Raw genomic sequence first — 19,096 nt, 5'->3', positions numbered from 1 at the left:
CTGCATTGCTGTTGTGTTTTCCTTCTGCTTACCAGTAATCATTTGCAGTTGCAATTTATTAGCAACAAACACTGAGGGAGTGCCTGCACTATGTTTACATTTGCTACACAGAACCAAGTATTTGTGATTCAGCAATTCTAATGAATTCACACCTCATTTGCATCTTCACCATGTTAACAGCCATGAATCTACACCATAAGAAGACAACCATGTAGCTAGGGAACCTGAAGTGAGGAGACCTATTTATGTGGAGAACACAGAAGATGCTATTACTTTGGGATATATCTGCACAGAAGACTACTGAACTTGAGAAGGTATGCTTGCATTTTTCAGCTATAAACTGCAGATGCTGAAATGTCATTAAGAAAAATCTCTTTAATATATTTATATATGTATATATATATATATATATATATATATATATATATATATATATATATTAATTAGCAAATGCTATTGTTATTTGTATGCATTACTTAGAAGTGTACTGGTGGCATGGTCATGTGTGTCAGGGCATTTCACAGGAATACATGATGGGCAATAACTTAAAATGGAATGTTCTGTGTTAAATCTGTACAGATATTTCAGGGACATTTCATTTGATAGCACTTTTAGCATTTCACTGATGGTTTCCTAGAAAATGTGTCATTTGCCTATTCCTTTGGAGGTGGGGGAGCAAAGCTACATTTTTGTTTTGGCACAAACAAGGATATGTTGCTATTGTTACTCTCCCTTGTTTTGCATTCAGCCTTGTTTGTGTGTGAATGTACTATGTTATAACAACACAATTCCTGTTGTTCATATTTCAAATATCTAGACTGTTTAATGTTTCTCCAGTGAGTAATAATGAAATGCTACCTTTTTCTGTTTTATCTGGAAATAGGTATTTTTTTAGTTATGTGACACGGTTTAGTATTGGCATGTCGATTCCGTATCGGTCGACCATTTAAAATGTTGACTCTAAATGAATAAATTGACAACCATGGTTCAATGTATTCGACATAGCAGGAGGTGACATCACTCACCTCCTGCTATGAACATTAACATACCGTTAGACTATACAGTCAACGGTATGTTAATTCTACTATTTTGCAGGGTGCTACACCCCCTGCACCCCCATGTGGGGGCTACTCCCTCCACACCCACTGCACATTAAATATACCAACTCTGAGATCGCACTTCAGTGAGGAAATGGGCTAATTCCCTGTTCCTCACTGAACCTAGATCCCCCTGCACAATGTTGAACCCAAATGCTCGACTTACACTACCCATTTGCTGTAGTGTAGTCAATCGATTTGGGTTCGATATTCTGCCCACTTGAAAACTGCAAGCCAACCATATGCCAGTCAACTGATGCAGTTTCCAAGTTTTAATAGTAAACCATGTGACACGTATGTATATTATCCTTCTGTTGTATTTTAGGACACCTAGGACTATGGCACACAGGCATCTCAATCTCCGAAAACCACCCTTCAGTGACCCTGAGTATCAGGTCATTGTGGAAGCTTATAGGCAACATGGTGCCTTTCTATTTGAGACGGGATGTGGAGAAATGTCAGCAGAATCCAGACTTGGCAGCAGATAGTTGCAGATGTAACTACAGTAGTTGGCCATATCAGGCCACGCAATTAGGTGTACCATAGGGCCACTGACATGATCTCATTTGCATGGAGGAGAGCATCTGCAGTGGCCCATGATCAGAGGGGTACAGGGTGGCCTGCTACAGACCTACCACTAACAGCAAATGAAGAGTTCTTGCCCACTGTCAGCGATCCAGACAGCTCCCAGGAAAGTGTAGAACAGCATATCCTTAACATTGATGCTACTGTTTCAGGGATAGCAAGTATGTCTTAGGAGGAGCTTCCACGTAGGCTTATGTATCTTGATTGTTATATACTCTTGTAAAATATTTTCATCAATACTTTAGCTCTGTTTAACAAGAAATTGTTGGAGGATTGTAGATTGCTACAGTTAACAACACATTCTGATTGATTACACATAGGCTTAGGTTGGACTTATCATCCAAGTTCTTGTTGAGATTATAGTTAATGGACATACAAAGGAAAAAAAGTTTTACTCCCTGTGTTACTGTTAATTGTGATGATGTTGTCCTTACCTTTTGCTTAACTTCTTCCAGGTCTATCCAGAATAGGGAGCCTACAATCATCTGCACATGGGAAGACAAACATTTTTATGTCAGTACTGATGAGCAGTTCAAAGAAATATTTGGTTTGTGATGTTGGTGTCAGGACTGCTGTGTGTATTGCTGTACTGTCTGTAATAGTGGCACCACTGATAGTTTGTTAGCATATATTGAACTATAGTAGTGTAGGCATTAATTTTTTCCTGTATTTGTTGCTTATTATCACAGGTGATCCTGACAGTGGAAGTGTCGGACTTCTACCACCTGATATCAGAGTATCTGCAGACTCTGATGATGATGGTTGCTAAACAGAGGCACAGTTGGGGGTGCAGAGGTTTAATCTGACCCTGAGGCTGACATACAACCATCCCTTGTAATTTAATTGGACACAGCCTGTAGGCCCATGCCTACCCATTTCAGTGACCCTCAGACATTGGGCAGGTGGAGGGTGAGACAATCGATCAGGGAAGTGTGGTTACTGCAGCTTCAGTGTCAGTTGACTCTGGCTATAGCCAAAATGTGGGCAAGGTGCCACACAAGAGGGTTGTTAGGGTTGCACAGAGGAGGCCTGCTGTACATAGTCCACCTGATCCATGTGTCTCTTCCGGTGCCACTCAGCATATGTTTAGGGCTATCACGGAGGCACAGGCATGTTTCAATAGGTCCTCCAGAGAAATGCTTAGGGTTGTAGATGTGGCACAGGCTGACATGCATGACTGCCTCTGTTGCTGAGTAAATGGATCAGATGAATGACATGTTGGAAGGGGTGGTGTCTGTTATGGAACATCTGCTGGGAGGGGAACGGCATCCTTGTGGGCATAGGTCAGTCACATCATCTGCTGTTAGCTGACATGGCTGTGCCTGATCACTCTCCCATAGTTCATAGGTTCATAGGTTGGTACTAGGCTATCAGCCCTATGCAAGCTTAGCCATAACAATTCCCTGGCTATTTCTTCCCACACTATTTACTTCCCTGGACCCCTGTCTAACAGGGTGACCAACGTGATCCCCGGGGTGAATTTCCTTTCTCCCATCCAATCATCAAGGTTCCTTTTGAAGAGGGCCAAAGAGGCACTCTGCTTGACATGTATGGACAATCTATTCCAGAGTCTAGGGAGTCTCTGGGTCAGGAACCTATCCCTCCAGCATGTTTTGTTTATTGTGATGACAAGGTTTAGATCCCAGGAGCGCGTGGCTCTGAGGGATTGGGATTTCTTTAAGTGTAGCATGTCCAACAGCTCTGGGTTTGACATGGTCTTGTATGTTAAGCAGAGATCACCTCTGAGTAGACAATATGCAACAGAGTATAGCTGGAGTTTTTTAAGGCAGTCAGCGTAGGGCATCTGCTTTAAGCCTGTGATTCTTTTAGTGAGGTATTTCTGCGGCCTTTCCAGTTGTTGCAGATGTCTTGAGAGGTACATACCAAACAGGGCATTGTATTCTATAATGGATCTAATGAGGGATGTATCTCAATTGTTACATACTCTTGCAGTGCTTCCACTGCTTTGTCAGTGGATGAGTTGTCCACATCCAGATATGGCAGACCATGGGATCTTGGTCCAGGGTGTCCTTGTGACGGGAGCTCATCAGTCAGACATCAGTCATGTTCAGGTAGCAGTAGTGCATCTGACCATGGGTATGGATGTGCCAGTGCAACTCCTGGCAGAACAAGTTCTCATGGTTGGGTACAACAACGATAAACTGCCACCTCTACCATGCACGGCTTAAGCCCGTCTGACATACCAAAATGCAGAGATAGCACAGAGTTTGTCTGTGTTCATGCAGACACTCGCACACCAATTTCACCTGAAAGACCCACACAAACACACACACATAACAGTACATGATTCAGCCATGAAGTGTAAAGCTCATTTTGCCTCACTGGCCATTTGTTACTTTATCCAAATGTCTGTCTGCTTCTCTTTCTTACTCACACACACTCACTGACCTTTTGTATCAGCCTAGATTTCCTGACCCCCCCAATTATACCCTGTGCAAGTGATGATAACTGTGCCATATCCCAATTTACTACATTTAGGATTCAATGATACATAACATTTGTGTCTGATGCTCAGGGTGCATAGCTGACTTAGTGCTTAATACATCTGCATTTGTGATGTTGAATTGGTCATTGTACAGTTGACTTATATTGGTCTTAGAAAGTTAGACAGTTGATAGCATCAAACATTTTGTGCATCAGTATTGTTAATGATCTTGTGAGAGTTGTGAAGTCTGAAACTGAAATGTGTCTCATTACTTTCTGACTTCCCTCTTTAATGATTTTCTAGTACAAAAGTATGATGTTAAACTGAGGACATTCGGTGACCATCAGTACATTTAAGAGGTATTATTGGGTGAATCTTTGATGTCTGAGGCCTACATCTTGATAATTTAATTAGAAACACTGCAGAACTGCCAAAGGTAACCGAATGAAACAAGAGAAGTATGAAAAGCAATCTTTGGTACACCTCCATGGCTTTAGTTGCACTCTTCTGAAGAACTTTTTAAAAAACTTTTAAAACAAACTTTTAATAGAAGCTGTGATAATAAAAACAACCATAGTCAAACTTTAGCATGGAGAGCTGTAACAACAGATAAACCTTATTTGTTGTTACAGCTCTCCATGCTAAAGTTTGAATGTGGTTGTTTTTATCACTGTTTCTATTAAAAGTTTGTTTTAAAAGTTTTTAAAAAAGTTCTTCAGAAGAGTGCAACTAAAGCTATGGAGATGTACCGAAGATTGCTTTTCATACTTCTTGATAATGGGCACATATAAGTCACATAAGACTCTGCTGTCACGTTAAAATAATTCCTGTATAAATCAACCACCTTACTTGCTTACACTACCAAGTAACAACATGCAAGTGTATGCCATTCATATGTACTATTACACAATACACTCCAGGTTCAACACTTACTTTGTAAATCCAGCAGTTGCAAAAGTTTTAGTTCAGGGCTGACTCTTTCTGATGCAAGCAGAACACAGCCATTACATGAGTAGGTAAAAGTTGTGAGTGTTGCCTGGCATCAATATTATTGTATCTATGTGCATAGGAGGAAGGTATTTAGCCCTTTAGGTGGTGAGTGAGCGTGCTATGCTTTCTCTCTTAGCCAATGGAAGGGCATATTGAGCATGCCTATGTGTGCCTACACCCACAGCAGCTGCTGGTTCCCTCTCTGACTCCTCAACTGCATGTGACTGTGGTGACCTTGCCATTGGTGGTGTGATGTGTGCCTCTTTCCCTGGTTGATCCTGCTGAAGCTGTTTTCTCAGGATGATGTTGTGCAGCATGGCATATACAGTGAATATTTCAGTACATGTATGTGGATTGTACTGCAGGGCTCCCCCAGATGTATCTAGGCACTGGAACAATGACTTCAGCAGCCCAAACACATGCTGTATGATATTGAGTGTGTGCTTCACTATGGCATTCTTCAGCAGGTGTGTGTGCATTTCTGATGCTAGTCATCTGCCATGGTTCCAGTGCATAACCTGCATTCCCGAATAAATGACCCTGTAAGATATCCGCTCTAGTGAACATCTGATAGTTGGAAGGTGTGCCAGACATGTTAGTCGTAGTAACTGTCTGTGTTGCCAGCACACATGTTCAAGATAATTTTTCACGACTTGGCACCTAATAGAGTGGAAGCCCTTTCTATTTATGTACAGCCTTCCCTGTTCTCTGGGCGGTGCCTTAATTTGTACATGTGTGCAATCTATGGCACTCAGTACTTCAGGGTAGAATTCCTGCATATTTCTGTCTCTGTTCTCAGGAGTACTGCGAAAATATATGTGATCACTGCCATGTTGGAGCATAGCATTCAGGAACTAATGGAGAATCCAGGGTGCTGATGTAAGTGACACCCCCAGCATTTCCCCTGTTGGTCTCTGAAAGGTATCTGTAGCTAAAATTCTAAGTGCTACACATACTCTTGTTTCCACTGATATGACTTCCCTCAGGTTTGCTCTGGCTCTGAGCTGAGGACAACAGAGGGTGCAGAGTTCTTGTAGTGTGTCTCTCCCACCCTGTAGCACTGTACAAGTACTATGTCATATAGATTGTGATAAGTTAAATGGAGTCTGAAAGCTTCTCTCCTTCTTGGCTGTGGTCTATTAGCAGCACCAGCTGCATAGACTTCAGCCTTTTGCACATACACATGAATTAAAGAAACAGCAGCCCCTAAAATTATTTCTGTATAGACTCCTGTCCATGGCTGTATTGTAATAGGTTTTGGAATTTGCAGGGTAAACCAGCACGGAGTCTACATGGTTGCTTTATAGCTAGTTGAATTGCTTCTCCATCTTGGATTGGTTGATTAACATACAATTCAGCTACTTATGCTATAATTAGCATGCCATTGTGTTTACCTTGTTTGCGTGGCTCTAAACACCATGTAGAACTGCTTACTGAATCTAAAACAGTGTGGTACTGTGTGTGCGCTGCAGCGCCATGCGCACACAGTGTATACGGACAGTGTAGGCTTTATTAAATCTGGCCAAGAGTTTATAAATGGCTGCATGCAATATTTAATACCTGTTATAACACGTTAAAAATTACCCAGTTATAATTAAATTATAAAGTTAAGAGACTTCAAAAGATTTTCAGATAATTAACAGACCATAATGCTCAAGTGACACCTTGTGGTCGAAATTAAAATTGCTAGTTTATTTACCAGATAAGGGCAAATTAATTTATAGCTGTTGTATTAGTTTTGGTAATCATAGTATCTTTGACAGACTGTATTAATACATTTATAAAGAAATTACAGAAGTAAATCCCAGCTCAGTAATTAGAGACAACTGTTAAATCCTAAATAAATACAGTTAGTAAAACAGACCTTACATAGGCCTGAACATATAAGGTCAGGTCTTCATCTTCATTTTATATTTTAAAGTAACTACAAAACTAGACCCCTACTTATGGGTCTCAGGAAAATTTTGTAAGACAAGAATATAGTATTCTCTTTACATAGGCCTAGAAATGCAGCCATATTAAAGCAAACAAGAATATTTCAGTAGGGTGGCCTAATGGTTAAGGTGTCTGCCTTACAAACACAAGGTACAGGGTTTGAATCTCACAGGGAATAATTGGCTAGGCTTAAAATGGCTCACAAGGGCAATTAGCCTATGAACCTATGAACCTTCAGTCAAGAATACTGATGAGAATAAAATTTGCTAGCAAAATGAGTGGTACATTAAGTACAAAAAGGCTTGGGAGCCAAGGTTTAAAAAGCATGTTTACAGGGTTTGGGTATTATTATTAGGAGAGATACTTCAGTCGCAAAAGGGAGTCGGTTTGTTTGGACTGATAAGCACAATGTTTTGGTACATAGGTTAGTACTAAGCTAACTGCCCTTTCGAGCCATTTTAAGCTTAGCCAATTATCCCTTGTGAGACTCGAACCCTGCACCTTGTGTTTGTAAGACAAATACCTTAACCATTAGGCCACCCTCCCAACACTGTACAGGCACTCGAGAGTGAGTGCAGAAGTCAGGTCACATATCCAGCATTCTAGAATATTAATTATATTTTTCAGAACTAAAGGAATAATTCTTTTTACTGAATACATTTTTATTGATTTTCACAAACATGTATACAATATATACATATCAAAGAAATAATTACATAGTCAAAGCTTAAATAAAGGAATAATTCTGAGTATAATTAGTGGAGAAGCTACAGACATAATTCAGTCTATTTCAGTTTATCAGCATTGTTATTGGAGACAGTAAGATTTGAGATTCTGAGTACAGAATTTATGAACAGCATGAGTGCAGAAGCTATTGACATTATAATTCAGTCTGTTTCAATTTATCAGCACTGTTACTGGAAAGAGTAATTTTGTTTTGGATATTGTTGGCATTTACCTCCACTGTGTATTTTATTTATTTTATTTTACATTTGTTAACCGGGAAATTCCGACTGGACCAGGTCCATTTTCAGCGGAGGCCCGGGGAGAAAAGCTCCAACATCAAGTTATACAAATGCAATACATCCAGCATAACACACAAAACAGGTTACATCATGTATGCTGAGCATAGTAATATAACAAGAAATTAATAAAAACACTCCAGGTAAAAGAAGATATAGAACATGGGTAAAAAGACAATGTCAGTTATACATTGGTAAGAGAAGAAAATATATCAAGTACGATTCTGTGTATAGTAAAGCATTCTTAACCGAGCTAAAGTATGCAGACTTTTATTCTGAAAGGTACAAGATTTGGCACATAAAGGGCAGACTGGCACCTATTCAGCAATGATAAAGACATTCATTCCAGCCACATTCCAGTTATTTCCAGTTCATTCCAGTATACTACAGTTCTATCAATTCATACAGTTCCCCATTACCATACCTCTCAACTCTTCCTGATTGTGAGCCAATTTTAGCTTTTTCCCACTTAATTCCTTCTAAAACGGCTGACTTTTGGAGAAAATGTGGTGAATTACACTTAATAAATAACGACAAAAATAGTTATAGATGCTTTACTTAACAAAATGTGCATTAATTCACAATAGTTTCAGTATTTTACAAGTTCTCCTGATTATTTCTGGATTTGTCCCTGATTCTGTTGAGATATGTCCCTGACTGGTCGAGAGTTATGTCCATTACTTTCTGGCTTTAACCCACATTCTTGAGCAAAGAAAGTTGAAAGGCAGCTGACTCAGTTCCGCTTTTTTAAAGTTTCCAGTGGAATCTGGTTGGTAAGCTGTAAGAGTTGGATCTGAACTGCATGGCAGATACAGAACTGCGTTTTTGCATCATTTAGACATAGCTCTCAACCTTCCATTTCCAAAATGAGGAACATTAGCCCTCATAATGTGGAACAAATGGGCAAAATGTGGAGCACATACTAATGGCTTACTAACAACATCAACTAGGAAGGTCATGAAATGGTTAAAATATTCTGGCTTTTATTTTAGTGAATTAATAGGATTCATTTCTATTTACCATGGATTTCACTTAAACAATTGCTAATACTGAATTTGTAACATACCCTTTCAATGTGGAACTTCGAGGAACATTAACTTTTTTAAGACTCCAAATGAGATACACTTGAGAGGTGTAGCTCATCTAGTTCATGTTCTGGCACAGGACTGGTAGATGAGGACAGGACTGCTGATGAACCACTTCCGAATTCATCTTCATAGCTAGAGATAGCACTATCACCGGATATTGCCCTTAACAAGTTCCCAGGTTTAAAAAAAACAGGTCTGTCTATACTAGAAATAGACTCCATTGTTGATGACATGGAGGAAGGTTCCACAGTCACAAAAGGAACATTTAAATATGGCTGTCTCTCCTGTGCAGGCTCTTGGTTGTAATGATGCTTCTCGGTACCTGACACTGAAACTTCTTGTGTTTGCACCTGGCGCCCCGAATCCTTACTATTGTTTTCTGTCTCCCTTGTCACCGCCGGTGTCTCTTTGTGCCCCTTATCAGTATACAAACACTCATCCATTTTACTGATCAGCAATGCCCGATGTCTAAAACACATCTGCATATGAATATCAATAGACTGCACATTACAGTCCGGAATACAACAGGTGCCAAACACGTTTGTTGTGCAGTTGTGGGCACAGATTGCCTGTTCCATTGCCTTTATTTTGTCCACATTTTGAACCAGGGTCTTGTTTGGGACATACTTCCGGGCTGCAGAGAACTCTCCGCACTGGGGACAGCTCTTCGATTTCTCCCTTTCCATGTCGCACACCTTGATACAGGCTTGGCAAAAGCTGTGCCCACAATCCAAGGTAACCGGGTCCTGAAACAGGCAGTTACAAACCGGACAACTCAACGTTTGTTTAAAACTTTGAAACGGCGTAGAAAGCCATCTTCTTGAAGCGATTCGCCTGAATTCCGGCCCCAGCTCGTCTGCGCATGCAAAAGAAAATCCAAATTCATACTGCAGTTCCCGGTTGTTGATCACACTGCATGTAATATAATCCAAAATTGGAATTGCATTTTCAGCTTCTTTAACCTTTAAAATAAACTGCGGTTCCTGATGTAATATAATCCAAATTTCCAGTTGCACTACAGTGTGATCAGCACAAATGAAAGTGCCAGTTCATGTGTGCTGATCACACTGTAGTGCAACTGGAAATTTGGATTATATTACATCAGGAACCGCAGTTTATTTTAAAGGTTAAAGAAGCTGAAAATAGCAATCACTGAACAGCTGAATGAGCTGATGCTACCTTGCCGCTGTAGGTTAGTAATCAGCAGTTAATTTTTGATGGTGCTCTGCTGTTACCCAGTTATGTATAAGGTCCGTGACTTTGTCTTACATTTGTCTTATTTTCCCCGTAAAAGTTGCAGTATTGAGCAAAAAGCGAGGAATGCAGTAGCTAAGTATGGCAGACGACTGAGTTTCAGATTTCATGTGCTTCAGACACTTCAAAAAATACATTGCAGAACCTGTTAGTCTAACACCCTTCTAAGGGTCAAGCTAAGTGCTTCTGTTATTACACTTACTTATGTTTCTGTTTTAAGAAATTGTTCTTACTTTATGCACTTTGTTTTTATTTACTGAAACGTAATCATGACGTCCATTCACCAGAGGATCAGCTAAATAACAGGTAATTAGAATGAAGTATATATATATATATATATATATATATATATATATATATATATATATATATATATATATATATATATATATATATGTTCATAGGTTAGTAGGCTAACTGCTCTTGAGAGCCATTTTAAGCCAAACCCTATATATATATTGTGGTAAGATGTTTGTGTAATCCTGGGGAGCTGTTTGTTTTGCATTAGTACCTTATTTTGTAGTTTGGGGTGTTTAAGAACATTTATAAATATGACAGAATTCAAAGGCAAATGGTTTACTTAATTGTTTTTTAGGCCAGATAGGGGATTCTTTATTAAAGTTGAAATATTGTAGGCAGTGCAGAGGGGGATGCGGCATTAAAAGAGAGGGAATATTAAAGAAGAAGCTCTAGATAAACCATGGATTTCAACTGGCATGGTTCTGACATGTATTATTATGTATTGTGACATGTTGACATGCTCTAAAGACAACCACAAAGCATTCTATAGCTATGTCAAGAATCTCAATGGGAACACTCAGATCTGCTCTGAGTTACAGCACAATGGCACTAAATATACAGAACCAACTGATACTGCCAACATCCTAGCAGATAGGTTCAATGCTCACTTTACCCCCCCTCTCACCCCCTAGAAGGCCCATCTCTATACTGGAAGAATGCAAAGTTCCTATAATCATGGCTGCACAGGTAAAAAACACACTCTCCAAAGCCAAGAACACAGCATCCATGGGACCTGACAATATTCCAGGCTGCGTTCTACATGAACTACAGAATGAACTGGCATCCTACCTAAGTACCATGTTCAATCATAGCCTCACCTCAGGCTACCCACTGAATGGCGCACTGCGAAGGTTATCCCACTCCACAAAGGGGGAGCCACGACAGACCCCGGGAACTACCGCCCCATTAGCCTGATGAGCCTGGTCTGCAAGGCCATGGAATGTATCATCGTGGAACTCATAAACAAAGACATCGATAATCTCCAAACTCTGGACCCTACCCAGTTCGGATTTTTAAAAGGCAGATCATGTCTCCTAAACCTGATTGACTTCTTTGAAGCAGTCACCAAAGCCATAGATGAGGGTAAAATGGTTCACACAGCTTATCTAGATCTCGCCAAGGCTTTCGACTCCATCCCCCACTCTGGAATTATAGATAAGCTCACTAAATTAGGTATAAATCCCTATGTCACAAGATGGGTTGCCAACTGGCTCACGGACAGAACCCACACTGTGAAAGTAGCGGATTCCAAATCCGACTTCAGACCAGGGACAAGTGGAGTACCACAAGGTTCAGTCCTGGGTCCTCTCCTGTTTGGTATCTACTTCTGTGAAGTGCAGGCTAACACAGAAGGTCTTTGGCTAACAGTTTACAGATGACTGCAAACTAGAGCCATAATCGAAACACCTAACGATGTGGACAAACTACAAAAGGGCCTCACTGAGACAGATACCTGGTGTCAAAGCCATGGCCTAAAGCTCAATGCCAAAAAGTGTATTGTCATCCCCTTTGGTAAAAACTCTGTACCCATGAACTACAACATAGCTGGTAGTCTACTTAATGCCTAAAATGTGATGAGACCTTGGGACACAGGTGGACAGTAGTCTCTCCTTTGATAATCACATCGCCACAGTGGTCAGGAAATCCTTCTACGTGGCTCATCTCATCACAAAAGGATTCTCATCCAGAAAAAAAGAGGTCATTGTTCCCCTCTACTCATCACTCATTAGACCCATTATAGAGTACAATGCCCTTTTTGGTATGTATCTCACAAGGCATCTACAACAACTGGAAAGACCACAGAAATACCTCACAAAGAGGATTACTGACCTGAAACAGATGCCCTATGCAGACCGTCTCAAAAAACTACAGCTTTACTCCATCACATATCGCCTACTCAGGGGCGATCTCTGCCTAACATAGAAAGCTATGTCAAACCTAGAACTGTTGTACATGCTCCATTTAAAGAAATCCCAATCCCTCTGAGCTACATGCTCTAGGGACCTAAACCTTGTCACCACAATAAACAGAACATGCTGGAGGGATAGATTCCTGTCACAGAGACTTCCCATACTCTGGAACAGACTACCTATCTATGTCAAACAGAGCTCCTCATTAGCACTCTTCAAGAAAAATCTTGATGATTGGATGGGAAATGGGAAATTCACCCCAGGGATGACTTCTGCGGCTCTGCTTGACAGGGGCACAGGAAAATAATTTTCTTGGGTGGCGAAAGCCAGGGTACATTTTTGGCTAGGCTTATATAGGCCCTAAGGCCAATAGCCTAGTACCTACCTATGAACCTAGGAACCTTGGGTTTTGATGTTGAAAGTGCAGCCATGTTTAATGGGCATCATTAATGCTTGGCGCCATGCTACTACTGATTAAGCAAACATGGTATCTTGTCTGCTTTTGGAGAATGCTGAAGTACATTTTATGATTCTAAAAACAGCAGCATCATGTTAGCATCATTTTTGGTATTTTACATTTCTGAAGCTAAATTGCCAACTTTCTTTGATCTGGCAGTTTTCGGATATTCTGTTATTATTTCACATACATGTGAACTTCAAAAGTGTTTTAGAATTGCATTAAATTAAACTTTTTGTTTACATTGGTTTGGTTTTGGAGAAGTGTATTTGTGTGTGTTTGACTAATGAACATGATCTTAACATTTTAAGGTGTGGAGATGTAGCGTCTATATTACATAATCGAACTTTTAAAAGTTCGAATGTCATATGGTCGACACCATATGATCGAACCTTTAAAAGTTCGAAAATGTAATAAAAGAAAAAAAACTACCTGAATGGTTTAAGCAGGGGGGCAAGCACTCCTGCACCCCCCACTTGTGGGGTTGAGCCCCCCACTGCTCTTTAAATATGCCAACTCCGAGATCGCACTACAGTGCAGAAAGGGAAATCTTCCCATTCCGCACTGTACGGAGATCTCTGTTGAAACGTTCGAACTTTTAAAAGTTCGATCATATGGTGTCGATCATATGACGTTTGAACTTTTAAAAGTTCGACAACATGATGTAGACCCAAGATGTATTGTATTTTAAAGTCGTGTCTTTGACTATTAGGAGAAAATCTGTGTGAGAAATTAGCCAATTATATGGTCATTCTAGGTAGGAACGGCAGGTGTGCAAAAGTCTGCCAGCCAGCAAGGGATAGGTTAAGAGCAAAAAGGAAAATATTCTGAGTCCATGCAGGATGATGAGCATCTACTCTGCTCTCCCATTTGCAATATTTTGGATGCCAGGAAGTGCAGGAGAATGAAGTAGCTTAATTGGCATGATGGTCCTGAGTGATGGAGGGATCAAAAATGTATATAAAATTTTAAGGGTTACAATGCGGATTTTGTTTTCGGTGGTGCCATGCCACCCGTGTGGCCTTGTCACTGTGATAGAACATGCAAAAGAAAATTGGGCTTGATCAAGCTTGTGTTTTGTGAATATCACAGAGTATGTAGCATATCGTTAGCGTCTATCACCTTTTGTGAGTATAAGGGAGAGAGTCTTTACATATGGGAATGTCAGCGGATGAAGGTGATGGAACAATGTAAAGGGCTTGTAGGAAGACTGCAGGAGAGTACTATGAGACTGACAAAGGCTTGGAGGTAGTGAACATAGTAGACAAAGTAGCAGATCAGAGAGATGCTTACATGGCGTTGGTGACTGAACACTGTTACTAAAAGGATTGAGAGTCTTGGCTTGGATGACAGGAGAGACCACATTACTGTGAAACCAGTTTCATTAGTTAGTAAGACATCGAGGGAGGTAGCAAAGGTAGTCATCAAAGGGAAAGAATGAACACCTGTGGTGCATTTAGTCATCATTGGCCTCTCTGATGGGAGAGTTTAGGTATTATCATGCAAGGACAGAGAAATGTCTGAAGGATGCCAGAATTCTGGGTTGGAGGTAGCGTTCTAGGAAGTGTTGCCCTTCCTAGCAGCCATCACACTGAAATAAGAGGATTAGAGAGTATAATGACCGGTTCTAGCAGTACAGAGTTCTGACTGGTAGAAAGATGAGGGAGACTTGTAAGGGACCAGCTCTGTGCTATGGAGAATATTTGTCTTGGTACAGCATGGACAGTGTTGTTTAAAATCAAAGTTGTAAATGCAGATCTCAGTGGTTGTTCCTTTAAACTAAGAAGGTAATAGGGGAGTGCTGTGGATGCAGAAAAATTGAATAGGTCTTCAGGCAGTTGAAAGAAAAAGATACAGAAGCAGCAGGGAGTGACTTAAAGCATGGAATCCTGGAATGAAAATTGGGGAACTGCAATGACTGATGCAGAAAGGGAGGACGGATATTGCTGCTGTGATGAGGGAGTTGGGGGATGGAGGTGCAATGGTGTAGGTTGTAGGAGTGGTGGAAAAGGAAAGGATAGAGTAGGAAACAAAGGCAATTTAGAGATGGGAGCCTAGGTAGGAAGATGTGGGGGTCAAAGGGCGTGAAGGGAGAGGTGGACATTACTAATATCATATAAGAATTCCATATTTACAAATTTATAACCCTGCATCAACAGTTAGTTAAAATAGTGGCAAATGATACATTTTTGTTAACATTATTTTTAACTAGGTTCATAGGCAAGTACTAGGCTAGCTGCCGTTGGGGGGCATTTTAAGCCTAGCTAATTTCCCTTTGCGAGAACGAAACATTGTCTGCAATGTAAACACCTTAATCATTTTGCCAAATTCGAACCCCTGAATGTCAATAATTCTGCTAAAATGAACTTGTTGTCCTCTGATATTCAACATGCCAACCCCTGAACCATGACCCTGAACTTGTGCAACTCTTGTGTGGAACATGATTCATGAAGATGTAAATTAGGATTGTGCAGCAGCATCCAGCAGTTTAACATAAGTTAACCGAAAGGTCCCTAAAATTATTACACTCAAAATTCCATGCTAGAACTTCACATAGTCAAAGGCTATAATCCTGTACAACAATCAGTTAAAATGGACTCAAGAAACTATTTACATTAAAATACGTTTTGTAGTTTATTGTTTTGTATTGTAAAAGTATGACTAAACATCCAGATGAACTAGATATTACAGCAAGGATTCACAATTTGGTGTTATGTCTCACAATGCTCCTGATTATGCAATATCTGTACACTGTACTATTAATGTGCACACTTATTCATGCTTAATTGTGTGTATGTACACATTAAATTCTGTCCAATTTTTGTGCCTAGTTTTATATTGTACCAGAAAGCGGGAGAAATGGTGATGTCAGAAATGCAAGGTGTGAATGCCAAAGACTGAAAAATGAGTAGACCATCCCTCAACCTTCCTTTCCTGTCAGTCTTTTTCTGTTTTTATCTTCCTGTACAAGAAGCTTTTAATTCAGTTTGATGACATTTATCATGTTTCTGTAACCTGGATGTTGATCAAGTCATCACTCATATTGTAAATCAAATCAATTTCCTGTTATCTATACTTTGATTTAATTGTATTTGTAATGGGTGGCACAGTGGTGTAGCAGAGTGTTTGTCACCTCACAGCAAGAGGTTCCCCAGTTCAATTTTGGCTCGGGTGCCTTCTGTGTGGAGTGTGCGTGCCCTCCATGTGTCTGCATGCCCTCCCTGTGTTCATGTGGGTTTCCTCTGGGTGCTGCAGTTCCTTCCCACATTCCAAAGACATGCAGAAGGTGGACTGGACCCTCTAAATTGGCCATAGGTGTGAGTGTGTATGTGAGCGTGTGGTGTGGATAAACTACTGCAGCAGGGCTAGCCACCAGGCTGTGCAAACCATGGCTCTAGATGATTGTCACTGATGAAATGACACCCTGACCCCATGTGCAAAAATGGGGGGAAAGGGGTTGTGGATGGATGGATATATATATATATATATATATATATATATATATATAAACGTATGGAGAAAGATAGCTAGATATAAACATAGATCTAGAAAAATATAAATCTATATGAAAAGATATCTATATACATAGATATGGATGTACATATATAGGTTCATAGGTAGGTACTAGGCTATTGACCCTAGGGCCTATATAAGCCTAGCCAAAAAGGTACCCTGGCTTTTGCCACCCAAGAAAATTATTTTACTGTGCCCATGTCAAGCAGAGCCACAGAAGTGATCCCCAGGGTGAATTTCCTATCTCCCATCCAGTCATCAAGATTTTTCTTGAAGAGTGCTAATGAGGAGCTTTGTTTGATATAGATAGGTAGTTTGTTCCAGAGTATGAGAAGTCTCTGGGGCAGGAATCTATCCCTTCAGCATGTTCTGTTTATTGTGGTGACAAGGTTTAGGTCCCTACAGCGTGTAGCTCGGGGGATTGTTTCATAGATTGGCACTAGGCTATCAGCCCTAGGGCCCATATGAGCCCAAGCAAAACAATTCCCTGGTTGTTTATACCCACAATGTTTACTTCCCTGGACCCCTATCTAGTAGGGCGACTGACATGATTCCCAGGGTGAATTTCCTATCTTCCATCCAGTTGTCAAGGTTCCTTTTGAAGAGGGCCATAGAGGTGCTCTGCTTGACATGTATGGGTAGTCTTTCCAGAGTATGGGGAGTCTCTGGGTCAGGAACCTATCCCTCCAGCATGTTTTGTTCATTGTGATGATGAGGTTTAGATCCCTGGAGTATGTGGCTCTGAGGGATTGGGTTTTCTTTAGGTGGAGCATGTCCAAGAGCTCAGGGTTAGACATGGCTTTATAAGTTAAACAGAGATCGCCTCTGAGTAGGCGCTGTGCGATAGAGTATAACTGGAGTTTTTTTAGACGGTCGGCATAGGGCATCTGCTTTAGGCCTGTGATTCTTTTGGTGAGATATTTCTGTGGCCTCTCCAACTGTTGCAGATGCCTTGTGAGGTACATACCAAATGGGGCGTTGTACTCTATAGTGGGTCTAATGAGGGATGAGTACAGCGGTCTCAGGACTGAACCCTGAGGTACTGCACTTGTCACTTGTCTGGAGCTGGATTTTGAGTCAGCTGTTTTTACAGTGTGTATTCTGTCAGTAAGCCAGTTGGCAACCCACCGCATGATGTAGGGATTTATGCCCAGCTTGGTAAGTTTATCTGTGATTCCAGAGTGGGGGAATAGTGTTGAATTCCTTGGCAAGGTCTAGATAAGCTGTGTGGACCGCCTTACCCTCATCCACAGTTCTAGAGACTGACTCGAAGAAGTCAGTCAGGTCAAGGAGATAAGATCGGCCCTTCATGAACCCGAACTGGGTGGTGTACAACATTTGAAGGTTGCCAATGTCTTTGTTTATAAGTTCCATGATAATGTGTTCCATGGCCTTGCAGACCAGGCTTGTCAGACTGATGGGGCGGTAGTTCCTGGGATCCAAGGTGGATCACCCTGTGATGACCGTGCCCTGGCCCAGCAATCAAGGAGCCTCAGTCCTCACCACTAACACCAGGAAGGTCGTCTCCTAAAAGAGAGGAAAGGATAACTAATACACACAGTAAAGTACAATTTCCCTTAAGTGCACACAGAGATCACAGTCAGTCTGGGGCTGGTTGCTCCCTTGCTCACCAGGTCCCCAATAAGTCTTCCCACTGGCACACCTATAGGGTCCAGGTCTCAGCCTAGCTGGGCAAGCTAAAATCTCCAGTAACCTCTCTGTCCAACCAGTTCTTCGTGTTCCTGCCCAAGTAGCTGACACAACACACACACATACTTTGAGATAAGTATTTATACAACTTCACAGACACTCCTGGGAAAGGCTGACACAGATTCTCCAGCTGTGCCCCTTTACCCAGACCATATGGTAGTAATCCCTGCCACCACCCAGCTAATAATATCAGCTATTAAAAGGCCCTTAAAAGAGTGTCCAATTATTACTGTGCAATATTATTATCCAATGGTAATGTGACTATTCAGTCTAGGCTTATTGGAAGGGCTTAGACAGTAAACTCTATAAATATATAATGTACTCTAAAGCATAATTTATCTCTACATAAAGCAGCCACAGGTAGAAGGTTTTAAAAATATTTAATAATAAATAATTAAAACACAAGACAAACCTACTACTGTTCTAGCATGTCGAGTGGCAGATTACTGGCGTCCTCTCCATTTCAGCTGGTCAATCTGGGTATCTTGAGAAAATGCTACAATTGCCTCATGTACACAGACAACCCTCTCCTCCTCCCAACAAACACAAATACATGTGAGAGATGCAACTATATAGCCAAACTGGAGGCTGAACTCTCTCAACTCAGGGCTGGCATGACCAGACAGGAGGAGATGGCAACCACACACACAACAATCCCAGTCCCACATAGACCTACCACAACTGCAAACCAAACACATAAAAACACAAAGACATACTTGGAGGCTCTAATAAAAAACTTACCAAAACAACAGAGGCTCCCAAAGCAGGCATCCAAAAATCCACCACCTC

The sequence above is a fragment of the Protopterus annectens genome, chromosome 9.part0 (genome assembly GCF_019279795.1).
Source record: "Protopterus annectens isolate FY-2018-M chromosome 9.part0, PAN1.0, whole genome shotgun sequence".
Lineage (NCBI taxonomy): Eukaryota > Metazoa > Chordata > Ceratodontiformes > Protopteridae > Protopterus > Protopterus annectens.
This window is presented reverse-complemented; position numbering follows the sequence as displayed.